We start from the raw sequence: 21,506 nt of genomic DNA on the forward strand, positions 1-21,506 counted from the left end.
AGCAGTACATAGATTAAACAGTATAAGCCTAAATTATAATCTACACACATAAAAAAGAAAAACAGTGCTCATTTAGAAAGTGCCCAATAAGGATTAAGATAATCATCAATAACATGAAAACAGGTGTCCCATTTCCAGTATATATGATGTGAAGTAACTTTTGAAGAAAAGAAAGACGTAAATAAGAAACGCAACACCTATCAACACAAATGTGGCATGAAGGGTTAAAACTAGAAGAGAAAATGAAATCAAATTTACAAAGTCATGGCACTACCCACAGTAATATCTGGAGCAGAAAGTTGGACATCAAGATCAAATGCTCTAAGACAACTTGAAACATCAGAAATGAAGTTACTTAGATCAGTGAAAGGCTGCAGAAGAGAAGACAGAGTAATAAATGAAGAAATAAGGAAAGAACTTGGGGTACAGCCACTGACCGAGAAAGTAATCCAACGAAAGCAGGATTCCAGAGGGTGCATGTATTGCCCGTGTCACATCAGAGAATCCTTCGACATGCAGCGGAATACAATCCAATTGGAAGAAGAGTGCGGGAATGCCAAGGAAGAAATGGTGAGTCCGTAACAGGCCATAAGGCCTAGACTGACAGAAGACACCGGCATACATGCAGAGAAGTGGGAAGTTTAAAATGACGATCGAGACATTCCTTTACAACAGAAAAGAAATAGAAAATTAACTGCTTCTACAGGATTACAATAAGAAAAGTCAGGATTATTCCTCGTTAGCAATGACGTTGAAAAGATTCTTTAGTCTTTCCTTTAATAGTTGTGAATTTCATACTTTTTCGTTCAGACGTGTCGGTATTTGCATGAGTATTTCACGGCACATCTAAGCTTTCCCAAAGATGATCCTAATAGTGGAATGCAAATAGCATAACTTTGTGCGCTTACCTGTGATAAACAGAACCGTTCCATTATAATTTGGTTGTAATTTGGACGGATATTACATTACTGCTATTTTCAATTGTTTCTGATCATCAAGAAACGGTCTTCATGATGTATAAAATGTTATCGCTTCCACTAGATCCCCGAACGTGTATGTCGCAGCACTGACAGGTAAGCTGCTCTGGATTTAATCCATCAGTGTTACGAGATAGCCATTACGAAAGCCCTTATATCATCTGTGGTGACCTAATTTCTGGTTACATCTGACAGGATCACGGCAGATACAGTACACAAGTAGGTTAATGGTCAGATGTTGAAATAGCCGAATAATCGAAGGCCTCAGCGCGCTCGTCCTAAATTTCTGCAGTACTCGCTTGATTCGGTTACTTGCATGAACTGGCAGCGAAGGTGGGAGAATCAGTATTATTCCTGAGATCTCTATAAAACTAAACAGACTGCATTAGTGTAAATGCTTGTAAACCATTCAGAATCTAAGTCTGGAGAACACTCTGTGTCAAACTTTTTTGTGATGTTCTTGACGTATGCCACAACTTCAATTGCAGATGTCCTCCTCAACCTATTAGAGGCGTTAAGGGGCTCCGGAACGCCCTATATTTGCAATGTTAAAATAACGCTTATAAATTACATCTTTCCTCACAAAGTATTTGAGGTAGGAAGTTTAAATTTCCACAGATTATTTATTGGAATATGGGCTACAACTTAACACAGGGATTTTACAAAATTTTAGTTCAGTTATTAAAGATGATTTTTTTTCAATTGTAATGAAAATTCACAACATTTTTTTGCAATTTTTTATTTATATATTCAAAAATATACAGTTTTTTGGAAAAAGGCTATGTTAAATTATGCAGAAGGTACTGTGTAACATTTACTGAAAGTTTGAAACAAATATGTTTGGAAGATCCTTAGAAAACAGTTTTGGGAATCGAGCGACAAAGATTGGATTAACTTTTTAGTGCATTCCAGGTCCATAGGATGGATTATCTTCATCCTCTGCAAACTCCTCCTCCTCCAGCTTCCTCTTGTTCCTCCTCCTGTTTACTCTTGCTTGTATTTCTAGACTCTTTACAGCCCTGTCTGCAGCACGAAGGCGTTCCTTGTCTAAAGCAAGCATCGCTCGTACCATGTTAGAACCTATCTTCATTCCCATATTTCTAAATACCTTGCACCTTACAATGTTGCCATCATTGAAAGTCGCAACAGCATCATACACACCAAAGTGAAGTGTTTCTATTCCAACAAATACAGTCTTGGGGATTCTCGACCATATAACACTATTTACACTTTCATTGGGGTTTTGAGTTTTTCCGTGAATACATTTTTTCAACAGTTCAGGTGCTGCTAAGTCTCTGAAAATAGGTTTTATCACCCCCATTATTGCATGAGGCAGACTATGCTTATGAGTGTACACTTCACCAGTTAGCAATCCTTTGTTATATTTACACCAACTGTCTTCTTCTTTGGGACACAAGCTACGTTGGGGATTTTCATCGTCTTTATTGTTTACAGTAATAACACATACCTTTGGCTTTCCAACTTTTCTCCTTTTCTTAAAAGCCTTCAGAGGATTTCTAATAACTTTACTTTTACTCATTATTATACTTCAACAAAACAGAGACTCAAGAAACAGAATTAATTACGAATATTTTCGAGATAACGACAGAGTAAATAAACATGAAACAATCGACAATCACACCAGCGATATATATTGAACCATCACAGGTTAGCCATAACACATACTTTATCTCACATCACTAAAATGTACCTGATGAACACGGACGTTAATAATAACACCATTTGACAGCAGTTTAACAGCGCCACAGTGGGTCACGCCCATGTAGAACGCATTTCAAAAAAAATTTAAAAATAGTTGTAGTCTTCGGAATTGAATAAATTATATATCTATTAAAAGGTAATAGTCTGCAGATTCAGAAAACGCAAAAAAGTAAAAATTGAACTTTTCATGATTTTGAGCCTTTCCGGAGCCCCTTAATGAATGGACGACGCCGCGGTGGGTAGGCGCGCGGTCTAGGGCGCCTTGTCACAGTCCGTGCGGCTGCCCCCGTCGGAGGATTGAGTCCTCCATCGGGTATGGGTGTTTGTGTTGTCCATAGTGTAAGTTAGTTTAAGTTAGATTCAGTAGTGTGTAGGCTTAGGGATCGATGACCTCAGCAGTTTGGTCCCATAAGACCCAACCACAAATTTCAATTTCAATGAATGGACAGTACCTTTGGACGTCGTCACGCCAAAATATCACGCCTAGCCCGCTTTCGCGGTGTAAACTTGTAGCTTATTAATATCATTCAAGCAATATACACTGTCAAGTGACATTATTGTGACCATAGCCATGTGGCACCGTCGTTGGATGGTATATGAAACGTGTAGGGATTACGCGGGAAACAGTGCAGGCGATGTAATGCCGAAACGGAGCAATTTCTCTGACGCCCAGAAGGACATAGTTGTTGGCCTTCGGGCCAAGGCTGGAAGTCAAAACGACTAAGTTGGTAAACTGTCCGCATATCACTGTGGTTAAAATAAACCGTGCATGGCAAAGTGGCGCTATCCAAAATAGGCGCCGAGGCAAGTGGGATACACGACGAACCATATATGATAGGGGCGAACGACGGCTTCAGCGATGTGAATGGGCGAATAGGCGTGCATCTCTCAGAAACTGACCGCCTATGGCCATGGGGCTGCCAACAGCGTTTCTTCAACGACCGTTCAGCGGAAGTTGCTGCAGATTCCTGGTTCATGCGTCTGGAGAACAAGGCTGCAATTTGTACCCCGGTACCGCAAATGGATGACCCAGAATGGTGACAGGTGGCCTTTCCAGATGATTCACGCTTAATGCTCCATCGGACAGATCGCCGTTGGTGCGCATGGAATGAAACCTCTGGAAACAAACACCCTGCAACAGCCGTCGGAAGGGTCAGGGTCGCAGGAGCGAGCGTTATGAGATGGAAAATGTTTTCGTGACATTCACTGCGTGATCTCGTCTTTCTGGAAGACACTATGGGTTATCACAAGTATGGAACTACATCTAGAGACGATGTGCATCCCTACATGCGGTCTCTTTTTCCTCGGCATGGTGGTATTTACCAGTAGGACAATGCAACGTGCCACTCGGGAAGACACAATGGGTTATCACAAATATGGATCTACATTTAGAGACGATGTCCATCCCTACATGGGATCTCTTTTTCCTAGGCATTGTGGCATTTACCAGCACGACAATGCAACATGCCACAAAGTTCGTAGTGTACGTGCGTAGTTTGAAGAGCACCAGGATCAGTTTACCGTACTCCTCTGGCCATCAAAGTCCCCGGACTTAAAGCCGATCGAGTATCTGTAGGACCACCTCGACTGGACCGTTTACGACATGACCCTCAACCGGAAAACAACGCAGCTAGCTACGGCACTAGAGTCTACATGGCTCCATATGCCTGTCGCTACCTTCCAGAACCTCCTCGGCCCTCTTTCTGCACATCTCGCAGCAGTCTGCTTCGCAAAAGGTGGTTATTCAGGCGTTTGACAGGTGGTTCAAATGGTTCAAATGGCTCTGAGCACTATGGCACTTCACAAAATCAAATGGCTCTGAGCACTATGGGACTTAACATCTGTGGTCATTAGTCCCCTAGAACTTAGAACTACTTAAACCGATCCAACCTAAGGACATCACCCACATCCATGCCCGAGGCAGGATTCGAACCTGCGACCGTAGCAGTCGCACGGTTCCGGACTGAGCGCCTAGAACCGCGGCACTTAACATCTGAGGTTATCATTCACCTATAACTCAGAATTCCTTAAACCTAACTAACCTAAGGACACCACACACATCCAAACCCGAGGCAAGATTCGAGCCTGCGACCGTAGCGGTGCGCGGTTCGAGGCTGAGGCTCCTAGAACCGGTCGGCCATACCGGCCGGCGACAAGCGGTCACGTTAATGTTACTTGACTGCGTTCGTCTGGCGGTAAGAGTGTATTAAGTGGAATTCAATGTGAATGTTCAAATGTATGTGTATTTCTAAGTGACCAAACTGCTGAGGTCATCGGTCCCTAGACTTACACACTACTTAAACTAACTTAAGGTAAGAACAACACACACACCGGTTCCCGAGGGAAAACTCGAACCTCCGGCGGGAGGGGTTCAATGTGGAGTTCAGTGCAAGTGACAGTTGACAACTCAGAATTAAGTTTCCTTTGGATTTCTACCTTTATGTACATAAATTCTCTGCAAAACACTGTGAAGTACATGGCGGGAAATAGTCAACACTTGGCAACATTTTAGAGTTTCTTCCTGCTTCAGTTGTATCGATCGAGGTGGTGCTGTGGTTAGCACACTGGATTCGAATTCGGGAGGATGACAGTTGAAATCCGCCTCCACCCATCCAGATTTAGTTTTTCCGTAATGTCCTTAAATTGTCCCAGACAAACGCAAGGATGGTTCCTTTGCAAGGACAGGGCTGATTTCTGTCCTCATCCTTGCAACATTCCGAGCTGCTGCTCCGTCTGTAATGACATCTGTGTCAACGGGATGTCAAAATCTAATCTTCCTTTCCTTCCTTCGATCAAACCGCACATGGCTAGCTGGAAGAATTACTGCTAAAATGCCATCTTGTGCTCTGTAATTTGCCTCAAATTGTCTTTGCTGTCTCTACGGATGCATACGAAAGAGGTTGAACAACGTAATTTGATTATTCACTTGATACCAGTTGCAGAAACTTTGCAAGCACGCATTCGAGGGATATTTGACGTCAGTCTTCAGGGGTCTACCATTCCACGTTCTGTACCGTTTCCCCGACGCCCTCCAGTGAGTTAAGCAAACCTCCTGGCATTGGTGCTGTCGTTCTTTGAATACGTTCAATATCTCCAGTCAGTCATATATGGTAAGAGCTCTACACACTTGATGCATATTCTAAGATCGAACCCAGAAGTGATGTGTTAGCAGTCACCTTTATAGAATGACTGCATTTTCCCGTTTCCTGCCAATGAACTGAAGTCTATCTCCTTCTTTGGTCACGAATCAGCCAGTGTGACCATTCCAGTACAGATCCACCTAAGACTATACATCCAGGCGTTAGTATCAGTTAACTGATGCAATTTGTGATTCATTGATATTGTAGTCTGCCTTTTGTGAATTGCACAGTATGATATTGCAGTGTGCTTGACTTGAAACAAACAATTTTGATTACTGTACATTTAAAGCAACTAGCCAGATTCAGCAGCATTTCGTATTATTACCAAGACCTGACTGGATATCTGTGCCGTTTTTTAGTTGAATAGTATTTCATTATATATAACTGCATGATCTGTGGAACGCCGGAGGTTCTTTTAGAATTGGCTGCCAGCTCGTTAATATTCAACAAGAACAACAACAGTTCCAATACCCCTCCTTGGGGCATTCCTGCAGTTGCTTCTAGTTCTGTTGATGACACACCAACCGAGATAACATCTGTATCCCAACCGACAGATTTTGAGTCTAGTCACAAATTTTGTGCATTTTATCTTAGACAAAAATGTGGCAACCATTCCGTTCTCTCTATCTGTGAAACTGTATGAAAAAATTACTTAGAAAATCTACAAAAAAAAATACAGAATTATACACAGAGTAGGAGAAATACGATACATATAAGATGAGGTAAAAACGGAGGAAGTCATAGATTTAACGTTCCATCGGCGAAGAGGCCTTTACTGACCGAAATCTAACTGAGAATGGAGAAAGAAAGACACTTTAAGCGGCTCTATCCTTTTGAACGGAAACATCTTGGTGTCTGTCTTTTGTGATTTAGTGAAACCATGGGAACCTGAAATTACAATGGTAAGATGCAGATCTGAATCGTGATCCTCACTGATGAGACCCCATTTCTGATGGAACTCTAATACAGTACCAAACAGGCAGAGTAAAAAAAATTTGATAACGTAAACGGCAGAAAAATATTAAAATTTATGAGAAGGTTATACTGACAGACAAACTGTCCTTACAGGTATCCCGAAACATCACTGATAAGAGGGTACCAAAATCAAATAAAGGACAAAAGTGGAAAAATGAGATCCTAATTTTCAACAAGACACGATGCTTCACCTATTTCACCTGAACACTATTAAAATAGGAAATGCCTTACAGTTAAGAACATATATGAATCTATGGTCCTAAAGTACAATCTTCGAAATTCCTTAAAGTAATACATGTAATACATTTCGCGACCAATACCACAGATTCATCAATAACGTTCTTCTTCAAGACAATTCTCAGCCGCATTCTGCAGGGGCAATGAAGATGCTCCTGCATCGTTTTCAAATGGAAATGTGAGATTACCCACAATACAGTCCGCAATTGTCTCCCCCTGAGTTTCATCTCTGGTCACATGAACCGCTGTCTATGAAGACAACATTTTGACACAGACAACGAAGTGTAGGCCAGCGTGGAGAATTGGCGGAAAGCACTGCGGCTGCCTTCTATGATGAGGCTATTGAAAAGTTGGTACAACGCTATGACAAAAGTCTAAGTCAGAACGGCGAATACGTAGAGAAGTAGCTGAAAGGTGTAGCTAATTGTTACAAGTAAAACATTTCTGATGTTCACTGTGGTTTCAATTTGGTAATCAATCGGAAGTTACTTTCTGAACAGGCCTCGTATACTCGATGTTAACAAATTTCTCTTCTTCAGAAACGATTTCCTTCCCATTGCCAGTCTAAATTTTATATCCTCTCTACTTCGACCATCATCAGTTATTTTACTCCCTAAATAGTAAAACTCCTCTACTACTTTAAGTGTCTCATTTCCTAATCTAATTCCCTCAGCATCACCCGATTTAATTTGACTTCATTCCATTATCCTCGTTTTGCTTTTGTTGATGTTCATCTTATATCCTCCTTTCAAGACACTGTCCATTCCGTTCAGCTGCTCTTCCAAGTCTTTTGCTGTCTCTGACAGAATTACAATGTCATCGGCGAACCTCAAAGTTTTTACTTCTTCTCCATGAATTTTAATACCTACTCCGAATTTTTCTTTTGTTTCCTTTACTGCTTGCTCAATATACAGATTGAATAACATCGGGGAGAGGCTACAACCCTGTCTCACTCCTTTCCCAACCACTGCTTCCCTTTCATGCCCCTCGACTCTTATAACTGCCATCTGGTTTCTGTACAAATTGTAAATAGCCTTTCGCTCCCTGTATTTTAACCCTGCCACCTTCAGAATTTGAAAGAGAGTATTCCAGTTAACATTGTCAAAAGCTTTCTCTAAGTCTACAAATGCTAGAAACGTAGGTTTGCCTTTTCTTAATCTTTCTTCTAAGATAAATCGTAAAGTTAGTACTGCCTCACGTGTTCCAACATTTCTACGGAATCCAAACTGATCTTCCCCGAGGTCCGCATCTACCAGTTTTTCCATTCGTCTGTAAAGAATTCGCGTTAGTATTTTGCAGCTGTGACTTATTAAACTGATAGTTCGGTAATTTTCACATCTGTCAACACCTGCTTTCTTTGGGATTGGAATTATTATATTCTTCTTGAAGTCTGAGGGTATTTCGCTTGTCTCATACATCTTGCTCACCAGATGGTAGAGTTTTATCAGGACTGGCTCTCCCAAGGCCGTCAGTAGTTCTAATGGAATGTTGTCTACTCCCGGGGCCCTGTTTCGACTCAGGTCTTTCAGTGCTCTGTCAAACTCTTCACGCAGTATCTTATCTCCCATTTCGTCTTCATCTACATCCTCTTCCATTTCCATAATATTGTCCTCAAGTACATCGCCCTTGTATAGACCCTCTATATACTCCTTCCACCTTTCTGCCTTCCCTTCTTTGCTTAGAACTGGGTTGCCATCTGCGCTCTTGATATTCATACGTTCTCTTCTCTCCAAAGGTCTCTTTAATTTTCCTGTAGGCAGTATCTATCTTACCCCTAGTGAGACAAGCCTCTACATCCTTACATTTGTCGTCTAGCCATCCCTGCTTAGCAATTTTGCACTTCCTGTAGATTTCATTTTTGAGACGTTTGTATTCCTTTTTGCCTGCTTCATTTACTGCATTTTTATATTTTCTCCTTTCATCAATTAAATTCAATATTTCTTCTGTTACCCAAGGATTTCTATTAGCCCTTGTCTTTCTACCTACTTGATCCTCTGCTGCCTTCACTACTTCATCCCTCAGAGCTACCCATTCTTCTTCTACTGTATTTCTTTCCCCCATTCCTGTTAATTGTTCCCTTATGCTCTCCCTGAAACTCTCTACAACCTCTGGTTTAGTCAGTTTATCCAGGTCCCATATCCTTAAATTCCCACCTTTTTGCAGTTTCTTCAGTTTCAATCTGCATATCATAACCAATAGATTGTGGTCAGAATCCACATCTGCCCTTGGAAATGTCTTACAATTTAAAACCTGGTTCCTAAATCTCTGTCTTACCATTATATAATCTATCTGATACCTTTTAGTATCTCCAGGATTCTTCCAGGTACACAACCTTCTTTTATGATTCTTGAACCAAGTGTTAGCTATGATTAGGTTATGCTCTGTGCAAAATTCTACAAGGCGGCTTCCTCTTTCGTTTCTTCCCCCCTCCCTATCCATATTCACCTACTATCTTTCCTTCTCTCCCTTTTCCTACTGACGAATTCCAGTCACCCATGACTATTAAATTTTCGTCTCCCTTCACTACCTGAATAATTTCTTTTATCTCGTCATACATTTCTTCAATTTCTTCATCATCTGCAGAGCTAGTTGGCATATAAACTTGTACTACTGTAGTAGGCATGGGCTTTGTGTCTATCTTGGCCACAATAATGCGGTCACTATGCTGTTTGTAGTAGCTAACCCGCACTCCTATTTTTTTATTCATTATTAAACCTACTCCTGCATTACCCCTATTTGATTTTGTATTTATAACCCTGTAATCACCTGACCAAAAGTCTTGTTCCTCCTGCCACCGAACTTCACTAATTCCCACTATATCTAACTTAAACCTATCCATTTCCCTTTTTAAATTTTCTAACCTACCTGCCCGATTAAGGGATCTGACATTCCACGCTCCGATCCGTAGAACGCCAGTTTTCTTTCTCCTGATAACGACGTCCTCTTGAGTAGTCCCCGCCCGGAGATCCGAATGGGGGACTATTTTACCTCCGGAATATTTTACCCAAGAGGACGCCATCATCATTTAATCATACAGTAAAGCTGCATGTCCTCGGGAAAAATTACGGCCGTAGTTTCCCCTTGCTTTCAGCCGTTCGCAGTACCAGCACAGCAAGGCCGTTTTGGTTAATGTTACAAGGCCAGATCAGTCAATCATCCAGACTGTTGCCCCTTCAACTATTGAAAAGGCTGCTGCCCCTCTTCAGGAACCACATGTTTGTCTGGCCTCTCAACAGATACCCCTCCGTTGTGGTTGCACCTACGGTACGGCCATCTGTATCGATGACGCACGCAAGCCTCCCCACCAACGGCAATGTCCATGGTTCATGGGGGGGGGGGGGGGGATAGTGGCGCTATTAGCGCGAAATCTGAATAGACATAATCTTTCAGATATAGAAAAATGCCTGCTCAATTGTGATTATGTCGCTCAACTCCTTATTGGTCCTGCATTTGTTTTTCTAAGTGCTTTTACTTCACACTTCTTTGCATGGTTTCAGCTGGTGAGTTTTGGTTCAGACGCAGATGGCAGGGAAGCAGCGCTTTGTTCTACAGAACGAGCGTTAATTCGATGCCTTACGTTTTTGTGTCCCATTACAACAGAATGCGTTCACATTCCCGTTGCACTGCAAATGGCCATAAGCCACATTCCTTAAACACTTTTATGCATGATATTTGGTACAATTGTTCATGCTCACTTAAATTCATTTTTCCTTCTGCTACGACCACTGTAAATTGTTGTGCTATAAAAGTAAGTTTTCACTGCCTGAGTACTTTTCTACACACTCCTTGCAGTCAGATCGCGCTACTAATTTCATTCATTACTCGAAACCTTGTATATGAGAGGGCATTGTTTACTTAATTTAGATCATATTAGCGATTACTTTCATAGTTAATCCCCTTTGAAACCCAGCAGGAATTCTACAGCCTTCAATATTTATGTATACGCTTGTTAAATATTTTTTTATATGGCCATTGTAGCCGGAAGGTGCAGTTTGTACCTCGAAACGTGTTGCTTTATTAAATAATACTAGTAAGCCAAGAAAAATTTATGACTGGTAGTGGCCTCTCAAAAAGCTTTCCATATTTATGCAACAGTCACGGTCGATTAACAGTCAATATGGCTTTAAATTACTTCGTAATGTAAATTTTCTCTGTGGCAGGAAAATCACCTCCCGTTGCAAGCTTGTTAGCCAGGCTGCATTTTATCGTGTTTGAGCTCCCACGAATCATTGGGCAGCTACCGTAACCTTCCTGGAACATCTTAAAACCCGCTGCCCAGCTTTCGTGCGCGTTTCTGGGGAACCTTTCACAGCAGGTGCTGCCAACAGGAAAAACCCAGTTTCCAAATCTTGACGATCGTTTCCGTCTAAATTCTAGAGGCACCAATTACTTCGTCTCCCAAGTAGTAAAATAAGGTACAATAGACTGAGATATTCTAGTACGCCACTCAGTTTGACAGATAGGTTCTATCAATGTCATTTGTTGCACATTTTCGGTACTCTTCCTTTTATCAAGAACTTTCGTCAATATCTTTACTGTACGAATAGTACCTGACCAGCCAAGAAATAAAGTTAAAGGTACCATGTACTCTGCAGGAGATCGGATAGAAATTTTACCCTGTATCATGTACGGTGATCGTAATTGCAGTTAACGTAAGGGAAACAGTATCGACCGATCTACGAGTAGTTTCAATACTGAGGTATTCTTCTGCGTAATTAAAATGTTATAAATGTGAAAAACGACCATTATGTTATATGAAGCATTGGAAAAATTTTTTCTTTGTCCATCTCACAGTTGAAGAAAAAAATTCAATCTGCTACATGTTTCCACTGGACACCTTTCTGTGTATAATACAATTTCAAATTAATAATCCCATGCCAACTCCTATATGAACTGAACAACAAAATAAATGGAAAAGATAGTCACTTTAAGTTGGTAAGAAACTATTCACCTGAACTATGCCAAACTTATTAGCTCAGGAGTACTTTGATAGGAGTACTTCGGAGATATCCGAAAGAACAGACACCATATCCATATAAGTGTATAGTTCTGGCAATACCGGCCATGACCTCCTTCTTCTGTGCGGATGCACACATATTCCCCGAACTCTTATGGGACTTGGTAAGAATGTCTTCCGCAAGTAATGAGTGTGTTGCGGTGGGATACTACGGACGTGAGAATGTGGGTCTCGCCGGAGGCGTGCGCGAGGTAGTCCCTGCAGTCGCGCTGTCCTCTGTGCCCTCCGTGGCTCATATGGATACGTCGGCACGGCACGGTAGCTCTGCGTGTTCGGTCAGATGGTTAGCTACCCTCTGTTGCAATAAAAAAACTGAGTTAATGGATCAACGACGAACTGAAACGGGTGTCTTGCGACGTCCGCCCCGAGCAGATACAACAAACGAAAACGAACAAAATGAGATTTTTTATTAAAAAAAAGATGGATAGATCGTCTGCCATGTAAGCAGGAGATCCCGGGTTCGAGTCCCGGTCGGGTCACAAATTTTCACCTGTCCCCGTTGATATATATCAACGCCCGTTAACAGCTGAAGGTATTAATATAATTCTAATTTCTTTTCAGGTATTTTTCACATTTTATTAACTCCATTCATAATCATAATGAAATGTCACAGACCAGCTAATAATAATAACAAGGGTTTATTAAATTCTGCCATAAAAAGTTAAGGTTCTAATGTAAAGCCAGTTTTCCTACGAGCCCAATTTAACAGAACCGCAAGGAAAATGCCAAAGCCAGACATTAAGGGAGTACAATGTAGATCTGTGGATGCAGGGGGTAAACAATGATTTCCTGTAAGAAAACTAACGGTCCGATTTTCTTTTGTTGGTTGTCTGCTGTTTAAGGAGGTTCACCTAAACGACACAGTGCCTTTTGCCAGTTTTATGCTGCTTGTCATTGTGTCTGGGCGAACAATTCCTTGCTTTCATGGCTTGCAGAATATCCTTGTGATGGCACTATATGTTTCTCACACAATACCGGCATGCTACTTGTAATGACACAGTAAATTCGATTCTTTCTCAGATAGGAAACGGCCTTGGCGTTGTGGTAACACCTTTCCCGTCAGATCACTGAAGTGAAGCGCTGTCGGGCTGGGCTAGCACTTGGATTGTTGACCATCTGGTCTGCCGAGCGCTGTTGGCAAGCGGAGTGCACTCAGCGATTGTGAGGCAAACTGAGGAGCTACTTGATTGAGAAGTAATGGCTCCGGTCTCGTAAACTGACATATAGCCGGGAGAGCGGTGTGCTGACCACATGCCCCTCCACATCCGAATCCAGTGATGCCTGTTTTTTTTTTTTCTTTTTACTCCCCAAATACAGTAACAAAACTGGCTAGCTTACAATGAAATGACATAAATAAGGTGACAGGTATTTGCAGTCATAAATTATAGCATTCATATAACGAGGAATGATATTCAGTGTTTAGCAGTAGCACACGTTTACCATCTTCACTGTCACCCTCAACTGCTTTAGCAGCCTGACGTTCCTCATCATCATTTCCCAGACCCTAACTGATCATTCAGTAAATCCTTGAAATGTGTTCCTTCCAGGGAAAATTACGTGGACGTAAGAGCAGTCCCGAACAGTGACATCGCAAAGTCCTTCACTACCTTGTTATTTTTTGTCAGTTTCAGCCTTATAAAAGCATCCCTATGGAGTTCAAGGTCTCCCTTTATAACAGACAGGAGATGTTTGCCATCTGATTCCTGTATCTGCTATACTACTGATTCACTTTTTTGTGTGACTTGCAGGTGAGGTTAGGGTCGGAAACGTGACCCAACCCATCCCCCTCTCCACGAGGAAACCACGTGTTCTTAACTTATACCCATTCTGTAGAAGACAATTCGGAGGATGTTACCAAACCTCTTGTGATTTTGATACTTACGTGTTTTCTCGAATTCATTTTCCATTTAAATCTTGTATTCGATATGTTCATCGCTCCCAGTATTGTTAAAAATGTAACTTCTATATTTGCCCATATCCGATCTCCACATGTGTGCCGATGAGTAACTCGTATATTTGCCCATTAACCAAATCACTGCGTTATTTTTGGCTTGAGAGTAGTAACTGTCCTCTGGTCTGAAGAAAATGGTACTATATCGTTTGCTGAAGATCTTTTCATTTGAGCAATTTTCTCCCTGGTACACTTCGAGTTGATACTCCGATCTCCGCATATGTACCGATGAGGCACACTGTCAACGAGGTTGCTTTTGCTACAGAGGGTAGTGTCACTTAAACTGAGCCGGCCGGTGTGGCCGAGCGGTTCTAGGCGCTCCAGTCTGGAACCGCGCGACCGCTACGGTCGCAGTTTCGAATCCTGCCTCGGGCATGGATGTGTGTGATGTCCTGCGATTAGTTAGGTTTAAGTAGTTCTAAGTTCTAGGGGACTGATGACCTCAGATGTTAAGTCCCATAGTGCTCAGAGCCATTTGAACCATTTGAACCACTTAAACTGATGGAAAAGAGACGCTCATTAGTGCAGATGATGTTATTGAATACCTTGTACCGCGTTGTTCTCACGTCAGACGAAAGAACACCACTACTGATGTTTTTCCAGATCACGTTCCATGCTATTTCGGCATATTTAGTTTCTATGTTATTTTTCATTTCATATTTCCGTTTTTCAGCAAAAATCACCTTGACTGTAACGTTTTTGGAGTTTAAAAGCTTTTCACCGAGATAGCTTAGTTCAAGATAAAACTCCCTAAAATTTTTCAGTTTAAAACTTATTTTTTGTATATTAATCGGCGGCTCAACACTTTCTGGCTTGACAATGTCGTATAGTTTTGCTGTAATGCGCCCCGGGTCGTTACACATTATGCTCCATGTTCGTTTGACATACAGTGCCATCGCTTTAGACTTGATGTCAGTTAGTTCCATTCCTCCATTGCTTGGATCCAATACTGCTGTCTGCACCGGCGCTCGAAACAATTGTCCTTTCCACAAAAACTTTGCTAAGGTGGTCATGATCGTCTTCGCCACCAATGATGGGATGAGGAGAACCTGTGCTATGTAGTAGCCCGAGGATGACACCGCGGCCGATCGTTACCGTTGGGCCTTCATGGCCCGTTCGGGCGAAGTTTAGTTTAGTTTTATCTTTCTCAACTTATTACTCTGGCTCGACTGCCGGAGCTAGCGAACATGAGTGCGTGAGGTGTACTTTCTTGTGTGTTGGATGATCTATGTTTCTCTTTTGCTGATGAAGGCTGTGTCCGAAAGCTTCGTATAAGTGCATTTTCATTCTTCCTGTCTGCAACTTAACAAGTCTTCTTTAAGGTAGGTACGGTAAGCAGCAATGTTTTCCCACATTGTTATTATATGATTAGCCCACAATCCCGGCACTGACCTGGCATTCATTTTGCCAGTTTTCGATTAAAAACAAAAAAATTAACTGTGTCTTTGTTGTAACTTCGACAAAATCTCATTTCCATGTATTATTCAAATCACCTTTGAAATTATGAAACAGTTGTACAAAGAAATAAACATAATGTGCAAATGTAAAGTACAGTATCCAAATTTTTTATGAACGTTTCTATGGCAACGCCTCTTCATAGCCCCGCAGACGGCTATTGTTTCCATCTACTTAAGTTTGCGCAATGCGTTTGAAAATTGTCAGAAAAGCTACCAGGTATCAGGGAATCCTTAAGCTGACTTGACCGTACGAGTGCCTTAGTATTACAGAATAAATACTGTTACGGCCGTTGGCTACTTGTTAAGACTTCTGCAGTACTTTTTAGCAGTACACACAGTGGCTGCGCCAAAGACTGAGACGGTGTGGAGTTTTATAATTATTTATTGAAATTTCTTTACAATTTCTCCCTCGTCGTCGCTGCCCAGCCCTGCGGATCCCCCCGCCTGGCTGCTGCTGTGTAGATTCGCGCGCAATGCGCGCCGCCGATCGCACTCGAAGCCTCAGGCCACCAGTGCTCCGCTGAAGTCAGGATGCCCTGTGGTTGAGATGAACTCGTCGCCGCTCGGCAGCCGCGTCGCCGTGAGGTCAGCTGCCGATGCCTGCTGCACCGGCGGCTGGGAAGCCGTCAGTCGCGATGTTCGCGAGGTCCCGTCATGGACGGACCACGCGGGGTGGCCGGGTTGCCGTGAAGTCCGGGCGTCAATCCCCGGCGGCGCCTGTGACCAAGACCGCGCTGCGACCGGTCCTGCTGGAAGTTCTCGCTGTAGTTAGTCAGCCATGGTGCCGACCGAACTCGGGCCGACCTCCAGAGCTGAAGTTTAGATCTGGCGGCGAACGGATGAGTCAGCGAGCTGGAACAGACTTCCGGAATCGTCACCTACGAAGGTTGAACATTCGGACACGGACCACGTCCGTCCTCAGATCCGAACTGCTTCCTATTGGCTTCTGTCCGATGCTGCCTACGCTCCACTATTTATATCCTGCAGCAGGACGTTTTTTACCCTCGATGGTAGCTTCTTGTTATTACTCCCACAGTATATTGCAGCGTAACTTAGAGTGCTGGGCTCACTTCCCCTTACCCAGATTTCTCCAGGCTTGACTCGGCGCTCGGTCTGCGTGCGTCCTTGCATCAGACGGTTGGTAGACTGCAACTGTCAGCAAGGCTATCTGTGCCGCGCTTACTTCGCAATGCCGCGATCGCCAGCTGCCTCTGTTTTGCCATTGTCCACTGCGTGAAGCAACGCTTACTACATGTGGCCGCAACAATATATTAAACCTTTATGTTTTCTCTGGCATTTTTAACGCCTCTCAGTGTATGATGTCATATCTCTTGAACTATGTGTCGTACAATGGTATATTTGTTTTGGTACATTCAGCGACACGTGTTGGTGTGGAAACTTTTCAGAATACGATCTCTTGTAAACGACTCGTACTAAAACACTGCACAAACGGAACTGACATTCTAATATACCGTACTTCTAATGTGATAATGTCAGTCGGCATTGTTACTTTTAGAAAAGTGTATGCTTGGACAAAAAATATAATTACGAAGTATTATAACACACTGTTTATTAGCCAACAATACGAACCCCTGACATTCTGTGAAAACCTCTCATGAAAAACACTTTCTATTTCCGCAATATTTGCAGTGCAAGTCTGAGGTGATTCACCCTGTAGATGTAATGTATAAAGGGTAAGCACTGTTAGCAAAAATATCAAAATGTACGTTTCCGATTTCCTTCAAATTTGTACACACAAAAGTTTATTGCTGTAACCTGTAAAAATTTTAAGGGAATCGGGAAGGTATATTTTGAGATTTTCGGTAACAGGGTTTTCACATTATCTATTATATATACGGGGTAAAACGCATAAAAATTTGAAGGAAATCAGGAACTTACATTCTATACTTTGACATTTTTTGGTAATTGTGTTTTCTCTTTATATACTACATATACAGACCTTACATGTGCGTGTGTAAAGCGAAACGTTGTTAGGAAACAGAAAAGTTGTATTTATAGCTTATTGGCTTATAAGAAACGGGCAAGATGAGGTGGGGAGAGTGGTCGTGCAGTAGATGGGGAGAGAGAAAAGAGAGAGAGAGAGAGAGAGAGAGAGAGAGAGAGAGAGAGAGAGGCGGAGAAGATGGAGAGGAGAGGAGAGAGGAGGTGATGGACTGAGAGATAGGGAAAGAGAGGAGGTATGGAAGGAGAGGGGAAAGACGAAATGGGAAAAGAGGGAGAAGGTGATGGGCGGAGAGAGGGGAAAGAAGGATGAGGCAGACAAGGAAAGGGTGAGGGGTAGATCGACAGAGACTGGATAAAGAAGGAGATCAGGACATATATCCAATTTGCATGCATATTAGAAACGTATGCTTTCTCTCCTTTCTTTTTCGTTTAATCAGACTGAGATACAGGAAAGCGTGGCCAGGTTAAGGTAATGCCTTACAAAAGTAACACATGGTAACCTGTTGGCGGCTTGTGATACTGTTTCAGTTTGTTTGCTGCCTCCACGAAATTGTTATGTTGATTTTATTATGTTCCAGTTCAACATCTTCAATTACTTTAAGTATGTAAATAATATGCATATAATAGGAAGTATAGCATGAAAGACTATTTTATCTCTAACCGTTTTTCAGCATTTCAGGCAGAGCTGCACTAGGTGGAGCAAAGACTATTTGATTCCGAGCATCGTGAAGAATGGACAGTCACTAGGGAGCACTACCCATCAACGGCACTGCTGTGCTATCGTGGTGCTCAAAGTAAGAGACTGGGGTAATCTTAAGAGAAAGTGACAGTGTGTTAAACGGAAGGAGTAAGTCATTCAATGCCACTTAAGTACCCTAGAAGCACTGAGAAAGAGAGAGAGACAGAGAGAGATATGCCTGTCTACCACTAGAATAATTATAGCCACTTCACACCGCATACGTCTAGCAAGTGCATCAAATTTTGTGTGTAAGACACGATATTTCTTAAAGAATTTTAATCCTAAAGTAAATTCTTGTGATTTCAGTGTTTTTATGAATTTTATCGTATAATGATAAAATAATTGTGTGACGAAATACTAAGCAGTAATTCTAATTAGCGTCATTTAACTTCATTAATGCATTACGAACTGAGAAGATATGACAGTCAATTCGTAGTGTTGTGTTAGATGCTCAGTATTTTCGATGGTGTATTATTATCAACAACAAAAAAATGGTTTAAATGACTCTGAGCACTATAGGACTTAACATCTGAGGCCATCAGTCCCCTAGACTTAGAACCACTTAAACCCAACTAACCTAAGGAGGCAGGATTCGAACCTGCACCCTAGCGGTCGTGCGGTTCCTGACTGAAGCGCCTAGAACCGCTCGGTCACAACGGCCGGCTATTTTCAACATTTGTAGTATTATTTTTCTGTATGTTTCATAATAACGTAGTCTACATGTGTGTGGTGCGGTGTGTGTGTGTGTGTGTGTGTGTGTGTGTGTGTGTGTGTGTGTGTGTGTGTGTGTGTGTGCTTTCCTGAAGCCATTTTCTTTAATTTATTATTTAGTTGTTACGGACTTGCTCTGCTGATAGTCCCTATTATAAATCGTTGACCACACCTTCGTCAGCCTTGATTATATAATATGATTTGGTTGAATTATTTCATTTGTAAAGAGACACTATAAAGTACGGTACTCTTACTACGTTTGCTTGAATTTTTTTTGTTACACCACGTCCGATAAGTCTACGGTCAATATTCCTTACTGGCAATTGTTTACACCGTAAAATGCGGCGGTCCCTTTACCAACATAATTTATAAACGTAATGTTGGAAAGCGATATGTTAGGGTATGAGCGCATAAAAGCAATTGTTTATGATGGATGAATGGACTAGAATTTATTGGGAGAACTGAATTCATTCGTAGAGTAACTCCTGATGAGACTCTGTATAAGATCCAAGGGCATACCACGTTTTGAATAGTAATTCGAATACCTGGGATGAAATAAGACTGAAAGAAGGTAAAGCACCAAATATATTTCTAAACTTATAACCGGTCATGCCGGCCGTTGGTGGCCGAGCGGTTCTGGCGCTACAGTCTGGAACCGCGCGACCGCTACGGTTGCAGGTTCGAATCCTGCCTCGGGCATGGATGTGTGTGTTGTCCTTAGGTTAGTTAGGTTTAAGTAGTTCTAGGGGACTTATGACCTCAGCAGTTGAGTCCCATAGTGCTCAGAGCCATTTGAACCATTTTTTGAACATATCAAACTGATTGTTCGGTAATTTTCACATCTGTAAACACCTGCTTTCTTTGGGATAGGAATTACTATATTCTTCTTGAAGTCTGAGGGTATTTCGCCTGTTTCATACATCTTGCTCACCAGATGGTAGAGTTTTGTCGGGACTGGCTCTCCCAAGGCCGTCAGTAGTTCTAGTGAAATGTTGTCTACTCCCGGGGCCTTGTTTCGACTCAGGTCTTTGAGTGCTCTTTCAACCTCTTCACGCAGTATCGCATCTCCCATTTCATCTTCATCTACATCCTCTTCCATTTCCATAATATTATCCTCAAGTACATTGCCCTTGTATAGGCCCTCTATATACTCCTTCCACCTTTCTGCTTTCCCTTCTTTGCTTAGAGCTGGGTTTCCATCTGAGCTCTTGATATTCATACAAGTGGTTCTCTTTTCTCCAAAGGTCTCTTTAATTTTCCTGTAGGCAGTATCTATCTTACCCCTAGTGAGATAACCCTCTACATCCTTACATTTATCCTCTAGCTATTCCTGCTTAGCCATTTAGCACTTTCTGTCGATCTCGTTTTTGAGACGTTTGTATTCCGTTTTGCCTGCTTCATTTACTGCATTTTTATATTTTCTCCTTTCATCAATTAAATTCAGTATTTCTTCTGTTACCCAAGGATTTCTACTAGCTCTCGTCTTTTTACCTACTAGGTCCTCTGCTGCCTTCACTACTTCATCTCTCAAAGCTACCCATTCTTCTTCTACCGTATTTCTTTCCCCCATTCCTGTCAATTGTTCCCTTATGCTCTCCCTGAATCTCTCTACAACCTCAGGTTCTTTCAGTTTATCCAGGTCCCATCTCCTTAAATTCCCACCTTTTTGCAGTTTCTTCAGTTTTAATCTACAGTTCATAACCAATAGATTGTGATCAGAGTCCACATCTGCCCCTGGAAATGTCTTACAATTTAAAACCTGGTTCCTAAATCTCTGTCTTATCATTATGTAATCTATCTGAAACCTGTTAGTATCTCCAGGCTTCTTCCATGTATACAACCTTCTTTGATGATTCTTGAACCAAGTGTTAGCTATGATTAAGTTGTGCTCTGTGCAAAATTCTATCAGGTGGCTACCTCTTTCATATCTTAGCCCCAACCCATATTCACATACTACGTTTCCTTCTCTCCCTTTTCCTACTACCGAATTCCAGTCACCCACGACTATTAAATTTTCGTCTCCCTTCACTATCTGAATAATTTCTTTTATTTCATCATACATTTCTTCAATTTCTTCATCTGCAGAGCTAGTTGGCATATAAACTTATACTACGGTAGTAGGCGTGGGCTTCATGTCTCTCTTGGCCACAATAATGCGTTCACTATGCTGTTTGTAGTAGCTAACCCGCACTCCTATTTTTTTATTCATTATTAAACCGACTCCTGCATTACCCCTATTTGATTTTGTATTTATAACCGTGTAATCACCTGAGCAGAAATCTTGTTCCTCCTGCCACCGAACTTCACTAATTCCCACTATATCTAACTTAAACCTATCCATTTCCCTTTTTAAGTTTTCTAACCTACCTGCCCGATTAAGGGATCTGACATTCCACGCTCCTATCCATAGAACGCCAGTTTTCTTTCTCCTGATAACGACGTCCTCTTGTGTAGTCCCCGCCCGGAGATTCGAATGAGCGACTATTTTACCTCCGGAATATTTTACCCAAGAGGACGCAATCATCATTTAATCATACAGTAAAGCTGCATGCCCTCGGGAAAAATGATGGCCGTAGTTTCCCCTTGCTTTCAGCCGTTCTCAGTACCAGCACAGC

The sequence above is a fragment of the Schistocerca nitens genome, chromosome 8 (assembly GCF_023898315.1).
Source record: "Schistocerca nitens isolate TAMUIC-IGC-003100 chromosome 8, iqSchNite1.1, whole genome shotgun sequence".
Classification (NCBI taxonomy): domain Eukaryota; kingdom Metazoa; phylum Arthropoda; class Insecta; order Orthoptera; family Acrididae; genus Schistocerca; species Schistocerca nitens.